The sequence below is a fragment of the Nerophis lumbriciformis genome, linkage group LG04 (assembly GCF_033978685.3).
Source record: "Nerophis lumbriciformis linkage group LG04, RoL_Nlum_v2.1, whole genome shotgun sequence".
In the NCBI taxonomy this organism is placed as follows: domain Eukaryota; kingdom Metazoa; phylum Chordata; class Actinopteri; order Syngnathiformes; family Syngnathidae; genus Nerophis; species Nerophis lumbriciformis.
The window spans coordinates 41,749,926-41,756,618 of NC_084551.2; the positions used below are offsets into that span (position 1 = coordinate 41,749,926).

Below are 6,693 nucleotides of genomic sequence, written 5' to 3' on the forward strand. Positions count from 1 at the left end.
ATTGTGCCAAAATCTTCTTTAGCCTTGGTTGTGCGGAAAGCAATGCCAAAGCTTTTCACAATTGTCGTGGGTGTAGGAGGCCAATGCTGCACAACAGGGCAATTTCACATGTCGAAAAAATAATGAGGAAGTGCCATAGACATTTGCATCAGCTCAAAATTAGTAGCGGTCATCATGGCGCCCTGCAGTCCCGTAAGTGCCTTTTGACCAATCATTGAAACTGGGTTGACCATACTCTCGGGCTCCATCTAGTGGTACACTAAATAATTAATGTACAATGTTTTATTTTTCTTTATTCAAACACAGCGTTACTGTTCAAACTGTGTGTATATTTAAAAATATTAAATATACTTGTTAAATAAAACCCCTGCCTTGTTTTTAATGGCAATTTAGGCCTACTCGGCTTTTTGGAGGTGGTACTTGGTGAAAAAAGTTTATGAACCACTGCCCTCAGGGAAACAGAGTTCACCTTTGGACCGATTAAAAATTATTTTAATTATGTTTTCAGCTGATTGAGGAAGCTCACAGCTAATCAGGCTATTAAGTCCTTGAGGCCAGGGGCATAGGAACGAGTTCAACATTGGGACATACACGCTCACACGCACACATAAACATAAATTCCCATTTACATGTAGACTGACTCATAATCCTCGCAAAGCAAAGGAGGGTGGAATTATGATCTGGAATATAGATTGACGAGCAGGGTATCGGGAAAGCAACATTGGCACACAAGCTCGTGATCACAGCGCCGCTATAGTTTGTCTGAGTTAACGCTTATAATACCAATATCACTAATACTTGGTTAATATTCAAGTCACGAAATGTAAATGAGTATTGTTGCCGCTTTTTGGATGATTTGTTTTTTTTTTAACAGGTTTTATGGGCGGAATAGAGGACTTCCTATTCGCTCCGCTGTCAGCTGACTTTTATTTACAAATTAGAATGCATTAAAAAAATGACATTCGTCATCATGTCTTTCATAACGATTGTGAACGATAGGGAAATTTTCAAAAAAGTGCAGTTGTTCTTTAAAGTTTTGTTTGACAGAACTTGAGTATCCATGAATTTTGGTTGTGGCTGGTATTGCTCCGTCCTCTGTCTATTGCCTTCAGAGTCTCCCTGCAATCTGTCCCGACTATGAACACCCTAAAATGAAAAGTCACAATGCCACTGAACTGCACTTACGATGAGCAAGCAACACAATGTTTTATTTTTTTGTGAAATATCTCTTGTTATATGTTAGTCCATTTTACCTGTCGGTTTGCTCCTCTCTCCATGACTTCACTCCCTGCATTAAGCCTGTGATGTTCCTGCATGGCATTTGCATATTTACAAGGCCTTTGTGAAGTTGGCCCCCCTGCAAAACTCTGTTGAAATAGTCTCATTCTTTTGTGCTGGTTTGTGTGGCAATAGGAATTGCTTGTATGTGTGTTGTTCCTACCCAAAGGGTTTAGAGTGACGCTCCGGGAGAAGTGTGCCGTATATGTTGAATGGCAACAGTTGAATAAAAGTTCCCTGTGAGTAGGGTAAAGCTCAACCGTCCAGTTTGTACAATCATTGAAAGACAGAACAAGCTGAAACATGGTGGCAGCGGATCGTTTTGAGCGGTGAGGACAGCGCAGGTACCGGAAAAACAAGAGATTTTTTTCGAACGAAGCTGAAGGAAGCTAAGTGCTGTTAGCATAGCAGTGAGCTACCGCTGAGCGAGCAGAAAATACAAGTTCAAGAGGCACAAGGATGGATGGATTAAAACCCCCTCAACAATGGTGTATGGACTCTGTGAATCTTGCCAAGTCATGGAAGACCTGGAAAGAAAAATTGATGCTGTATATCGAGCTAGCGCGGGTAAAACTTTTTACTACCTCATTGGAGAACGCGGCAGAGAGCTATGTGGAACGCTAATAGGTTTAGACACAAGAGTGACTGTTTCCAGTTTGATCACTAAGCTAGATGGACATTGCAACCCCAAAGTGAATGAAACCGTGGAAAGATACTGATTTTTCGCACAAAACCAAGCTGCGGGAGAATCAATCGACACGCAGCTTGGTTGTGACTTGAGATCGCTGGCAAGTTCCTGCAACTTTGGGCAATTAAAAGATTCGCTATGAGGGGACAGGGTTGTTTGCGGCACGCACAGCTCAAGTTGGAGAGAAAGCCTACTCAGAGAGGACAAGTTAGATCTGGACAAATGTTTACTAATTTGCAGGTCAATGGAGATTTCACGAGAGTACAGCAAAGCAATAGAAGTACATGGCGCAGAGGAATACATGCAGTAAAACATGCAACAAGAAAAGTCAGGATTAATGAAATATCTTGCAAATACTGTGGAAAAACATATTAAAGGCTCAAGCAAAAGTGCCGAGCTTTTGGGAAAAAATGTAAGAAATGTGGCAAGGACAATCATTTTGCAGTGGCATGCAGAAGCAGTACAGGTATGAAAGAATACTACAAGAAGAAAGTTCACACAATAGCAGAGACTGATTTAGATTCATGTGAAGAGATAATGACAGTCACAGCAGTAACAATAAAAGCAGCAGAAGTGAACCAAATAGCAGAGAAACAAAATGGCTAAACAGAGCAACTGTTTGCTTGGATGAAGATTAAGGAAAACATTGTGAACTTCCAGATTGACTGCGGTGCAACTTGCAATGTCATTCCAATCAACCTGCTGAATCCAGATGTGAAATTGGAGCACACTGACAAGGTGTTGGTAATGTACAATAAGTCAAAATTGTGTCCGTTAGGAAAATGCAAAGTTAAGATGACAAATCCAAGAAATCAGAAGAAGTACAAAGTTGAGTTTCAAGTTGTAGGAGCAGACTGTAAAACTGCACATCTTGGCCGCAGAGCAAGTGAAGCAATAAAACTCATTCAGGTCCAATACGACAACATTTATGCACTGGATAGTATTGTGACAAAAGAGCCGGTGACAAAAGACTGCGTGTATTGGCACGGTATGAACGACCATATCAAAAAGCACATTGCTAAATGTGACACATGTCGATCTATGGACACAAAACAACAAAGACAGACACTACAACCACATGAGATCACTACCAGACCATGGGCTAAAGTTGGAACAGACTTGTTTACTTTTGACAACAAAGAGTATCTAGTGACTGTGGACTACTGCTCCAATTTCTGGGAGGTGGACTACTTGCCAGATACAAAGTCAAGCACAGTCATTCGAAAGCTGAAAGCTCACTTGGCTCGACAAGGCATTCCGGACGTTATTTTTTCAGACAACGGACCCCAATTTAGTTCTGCAGAGTTTGCAAATTTCAGTCGCAAATGGGAATTTATGCACAAAACTTCCTCTCCTGGCTATCCGCAAAGTAATGGCAAAGCGGAATCAGCTGTTAAAACAGCCAAACGACTGATGAGGAAGGCAAAACTAGCTGGACAGGACCCGTATTTAGCCATTTTGGATCATCGCAACACCCCAACCCAAGGTTTGGATACGAGCCCTGCACAAAGACTCTTAAGCAGGAGAACAAGGACACTTCTACCGATCAGACAGCCTACTCGAGCCAAAAGTGACCAACAATAGGACTCTTGAAGAACCGACAGAGACAATCAAAATACTACAACCAAACTGCCAAGGACATGGACTCTTTGAAACCAGGTGATATTGTGCGAGTGCAGCCTTTTGATACGAACACCTTATGGAGAAAGGCTACAGTGAGCACTCCACTTGGTAACAGATCCTATTCAGTGGAGCTGGACACAGGCAGTGTTCTCAGAAGAAATCGTTGCCATCTGAGAAAAGCTGTGGATACGCAACCGGACAGGTCAGAACAATCCCAAACTGAGACGAGACTCGACCCAGTGTCTCAAAACACTGAGAGCTCACAAACCACTACACGGTCAGGACGTGTGGTACAGCGTCCAAGACATTTGAATAAATTTGTGTGTACTTAGCTTCAGAGAGAAAAAAAAAGAAAAGAAAGAAAGGTGAACTGAGGTTTAGGTATGATGAGTAAAGGCTCTTATGGTTATGTTCTGAAAATAAGCTAAAGCTAAGATACATTGTTCGGTAACTTAAAAAAAATAATAATAATAATTATGCACTGTGAAACTGAATGTAATATTTATTTTGCACTAAGAATGTTTAAATAAGTAGCATATTTGAAAATGCATACTATTTTGAGTTTGTAGAGTAGCAACTTAAAATGTAATTTTTTCTGATTTAATATTTGAAAATAATACTCTCTTTATTAAAAGAAAAGGGATGTAGCAATAGGAATTGCTTGTTCCGCCCTGAGATCGGTAGGTCGTGAGTTCAAACCCCGGCCGAGTCATATCAAAGACTATAAAAATGGGACCCATTACCTCCCTGCTTGACACTCAGCATCAAGGGTTGGAATTGGGGGTTAAATCACCAAAAATGATTCCCGGGCGCGGCCACCGCTGTTGCTCACTGCTCCCCTCACCTCCCAGGGGGCGATCAAGGGTGATGGGTCAAATGCAGAGAATAATTTCGCCACACCTAGTCTGTGTGTGACAATCATGGGTACTTTAACTTTAACTGTATGTGTGTTATTCCTAACCGTAGGGTTTAGAGTGACGCACCGGGAGAAGTGTGCCGTATATGTTGAATGGCAACAGTTGAATAAAAGTTCCCTGTGAGTAGGGTAAAGCTCAACCGTTCAGTTTGTATAGTCATTGAAAGACAGAACAAGCTGAAACAGTTTGTGCAGTTGAAATGGTTGTTTGTGCTGTATAGGTCAATTAAAGGCCATGGTCATAGTCCAGAATAATTAGGTGTTGTCTTTGTCTTGTTGTGTAACGTTACTGACACTGACGTCCTGCTGCTGTTTCATTCTTTTTAAGTTTTTGCATTTTTCTAATCCGAAAGAAGATTACAAAAAACATTCTAGCCAGAATTGACGTTACTTGGGAACACTGGCAAAGTAAGCAAATAAATACGGGACAAGTGACCATGCCAGAATTAAGATGACGTAACTCAAAACACATGGTTTCTAAATATAAACACAAACAAACTGCAATACGTTATTATCAAGTAATATTCTTTGAAAAATTCTGAACAGACCTTCAGCTGGTGTTCCGTCCCCACATTCAGAGCTATTGAAGGAAGTCAAATGACACTGTGTTGCACCCGTACCGGAAGAACCGATCGGTCCACACATGCGCGAAGACTACGTCACTTCATTTTCATATTTTACGACGGCGCATCTGAAAGGTCACATACTGTGATGTTGAAGAGATGTCCCGATATTAAATTTGGCATATTTATGAACGACAACGACCTTGAGATGGTTATCAATACTATTATATTGCTAGTAAAAATTTTCATACACAAAAATCGAGTGAAACCGTAATTTTCCCATTGGATTAATGACTTCAAGTCAACAATAAAATCTTGGAAAATAATTGAAAATTTTAAAAAGTCCTCAAATTGTTGTTTTTATTGGAGGAATTTAAATTGTTTTAGATAAGCCCTTTTTTAAAATGTTTTTAATATATTCTTTTTTTCATGGATATCGATTTTTATTTGAATCTCATGTGTATTTTCTCTTATATTTACTTTTACTTTAAAATGTTTTGTTTGTTTGAGAATTGTTTGAATTTGATTTATTATGTTATTCCTCGGCCTGATCCAGAACATTGGAGCTATGTTACTATATTGTATATTGGAAGTGCCTCAATGTGTTTGTATATGTATGTTCATTGTTCAATCAAAAGAAAAACACACATACCGTGATATTTGAATATTTTATTAATGGTCTATTATTATTAGTATTACTATTATTATTATTATTATTATTTATTCAAATAATAGATTACATAGTAGTAAAAGAAAGTAAAAATATAAAAATATTATCAAGGGGTAGATAACAGACATGTATTTTCTGTCGTTGCAATGGCATTTTTTTTTTTAAATATTGATTTTTTTAAACAAGGCACTTAACTTAAATCTTTATCTGCAGTCTGACAAAAAGTAGAATTTTAAATTATCAGTATTGTGAAGCAATGTACAGTAGTTGATGTAAATAATGTTGTAAAAAAAAAAAATTTCCTTGCCATATTGCTGGAATGTTACTGACATCACGTCCGGCTCCCGTCCCGCCTGTTGAATACGGTGGTGGTCAAGCTAGCTCTGTTTTCATTGGGTACTAGGCGTCATTTAGCCTTCATCGAAGAAAAAATGCCCTATGCTTTGTTGTTTTCAGCTGTACAAACCGTTAAAATCGTAGAAAGGATAAACATTTCTTCTGAGTTCCTCGAGAGGTAATCAAATAGGGCAGAAAAGTGCAAGATTTGTGGAAACGACGATGAGAAAATCGTGCAGTTCACACTCCAGTCCAAGGGAGCAGAGTCAAAGAATGCATGAGTTTGCAGTGATCACTTCGTTAAAGGTTTGTTTGATATACTTTTAATGTTGTTTTTTTCTCATCTAAGTATTATCTTGATTATATTTGTATTTCTTAAACACAGTGTTTCAAAATGCACCAACTCGGAGAACAGAAAGAAAATAAATCAAATGTGATTAAAACCTAAAAGATTTAAGTTTTTAGCCAAAGGAAAAAATCATTAATGAAGCTATCAGCACATACACAATGTTGACATTAAGTTATATTTTGATAAAGACGGGGAAAAACATGCTACTCATAAATGACACGTGGAACAGCATCAAACATGGCAGCTTAGACGAGACCTAAGTAATCCTTA

The 6,693-nt window shown here is 38.8% G+C and overlaps 1 protein-coding gene across 10 annotated transcripts in view; it reads right to left on the bottom strand.

Annotated features, from left to right (window-relative positions):
* Positions 1–5,138, bottom strand: part of LOC133602392 (ATP-dependent translocase ABCB1-like) — a 129,554-nt gene extending 124,416 nt beyond the window's left edge. For 9 of the 10 annotated variants that reach the window (XR_009814879.1, XM_061955581.1, XM_061955589.1 and 6 more), the window contains exon 1: positions 5,054–5,138. The gene's annotated coding sequence lies outside the window, so the exon portion shown is untranslated. The remainder of the gene's footprint in view (positions 1–5,053) is intronic. The other variant, XM_061955595.1, reaches the window with a different exon arrangement.
* Positions 5,139–6,693: the final 1,555 nt, after the last annotated feature.